The following is a 2,340-nucleotide window of genomic DNA, read 5'->3' on the forward strand; positions in this document are numbered from 1 at the left end:
AGCTCATTGCAGTCTCAAACCTCAAACCTCCTGCCTCGGCCTCCCAAATAGCTGGAACTATAGGCACGTGCCACTGTGCCTGGCTAATTTTTCTATTTTTAGTACAGACAGGGTCTTTTTCTTGCTCAGGTTGGTTTCAGACTGCTGGGCTCAAGTGATCTTCCCACCTTGGCCTCCCAGAGTGCTAGGATTACAGGCTTGAGCCACTGCACCCAGCCTGAGATTGTCTTCTTGAATTGGATCTTTGCTAGATCATTATTGCTGTATAGAAATGTCACTGATTTCTATACATTGATTTTGTATCCTGAAACTTGACTGAATTCATTATCAAATCTAATAGATTTTTGGTGGAGTCTTAAGGATTTTTTAGATATAAGATGATATCATCAGCAAACAGGAATAATTTGATTTCCTATTTTCCAATTTGGATGACCTTTATTTCTTTCTCTTGTCTGACTGCTCTTGTGAGAAATTCCAGTACTGTGTTGAAAAAGTGGCAAAAGCAGGCATCCTTGTCTTGTTCCAATTCTTAGGGGGAATGCTTTCAACTTTTTCCCATTAACTATGATGTTGGCTGTGGGTTTGTCACATATTGCCTTTATTATTTTGGGGTATGATCCTATATGCCTTGTTTGTTTAGGATTTTTATTATGAAGGAATGCTTAATTTTATTGAATGGTTTTTATGCATCTGTTGAGAAGATCTTATGGTTTTTGTTCATAATTCTGTTTATGTGATTATCAAATTTTTTGATTGGTGTATGTTGAAACATTCTTGCATCCCTAGTATAAAACTCATTTTATCATAGTGTATTATCTTTTTGATGTGCTATTGAATTTGATTTGCTAGCATTTTTTGAGGATTTTTCCATCTATGTGCATCAGGGATACTGGTCTGTAGTCTTCTTTTTGTTGTTATTGTTATGTCCCTGGCTGGTTTTGCTATCAGGGTAATACTGGCCTTATAGAATGAGTTAGGGAATATTCCCTCCACCTTGAGTTTCTGGAACAGTTTCAGGAAGGTTGGTATTAGTTCTCTGTATATTTGGTAGAATTTGACTGTCAATCAGTCTGGTCCTGGGCTTTCTTTTTTTTCTTGGAAGATTTTTTATTACTGATTCATTCTCATACTCATTATTGGTCTGTTCAGTTCTATTTCTTCCTGGTTCAATCTTGGGAGGTTGTATGTTTCCAGGAATTTATTCCCTTCCTCTAGGTTTTCTAGTTTGTGAGAGTATAGCTGTTCATAATAGTTTCAGATGATCTTTTGTATTTCTGTGGTATGAGTTGTAATGTCTCCTTTTTCACTTTTGATTTTATTTGGATCTTCTCTCTTCTTGGTTAGTCTGCTCAATGGTTTATCAATTTTGTTCATCTTTCTGAAGAACCAACTTTCTGTTTCATTGATTATTTATTTATTTACTTATTTTTGGTCTCTATTCCATGTAATTCTGCTGTGATCTTTGTTATTTCTTTTCTTCAGCTAACTTTCAGCTTGGTTTGTTCTTGTTTTTCCAGTTCCTTGGGGTGGGATGTTAGGTTGTTAATTTGTGATCTTTCTACTTTCTGATGTAGACGTTTAATGGTATAAACTCCCCTCTTCGCATTGCTTTTGCTATATTCCACAGTACTTGGTATGTTGTGTTTTCATTTTCATTCATTTCAATAAATTTTTAAATTTCTGTCTTAATTGCTTCATTGACTGAGTGATTGTTGAGGAGCATGCTGTTTAATTTTCATGTATTTGCATAGTTTCTGAAGTTCCTCTTCGTATTGATATTTAGCTTCATTCCACTATGGTCTGATAAGGCATCTGATATGATTTCAACTTTTAAAAATTTGTTGAGACTTGTTTTGTGGCCTAACATGCAGTCTATCTTGAAAAATATTCCACATGCTGGTGAAATGAATGTACATTCTGTAGTTATTGGGTAGAATGTTCTGTAAATGTTTGTTAAGGCCATTTGGTCTGTACTCCAATTGAAGTCCAATGTTTCTTTGTTAATTTTCTGTTTCAATGATCTGTCTAGTTCTGTGGGTAGGATACTGAAGTCCCCCACTATTATTGTATTACTGTCTATCTTTCTTTAAGTCTAGTAACATTTGTTTTGTGAATCTGGGTACTCCGATGTTGAGTGCATATATATCTGTAATTGTCATATCCTCTTGCTGAATTGATCCCTTTATCATTATACGGTGGCCTTCTTTGTTTTTTTTTAATGTTTTTGACTTAAAGTCTGTATTATCTTATAAAAGTATAGCTCTTCCTGCTCACTTTTTGTTTCCATTTGTGTGGAATACCTTTTCCTACTGCTTTACTTTCAGTCTATGTGTGTCTTTA

The sequence above is a fragment of the Propithecus coquereli genome, unplaced genomic scaffold (assembly GCF_000956105.1).
Source record: "Propithecus coquereli isolate 6110/MARCELLA unplaced genomic scaffold, Pcoq_1.0 Scaffold426, whole genome shotgun sequence".
NCBI classification, from domain to species: domain Eukaryota; kingdom Metazoa; phylum Chordata; class Mammalia; order Primates; family Indriidae; genus Propithecus; species Propithecus coquereli.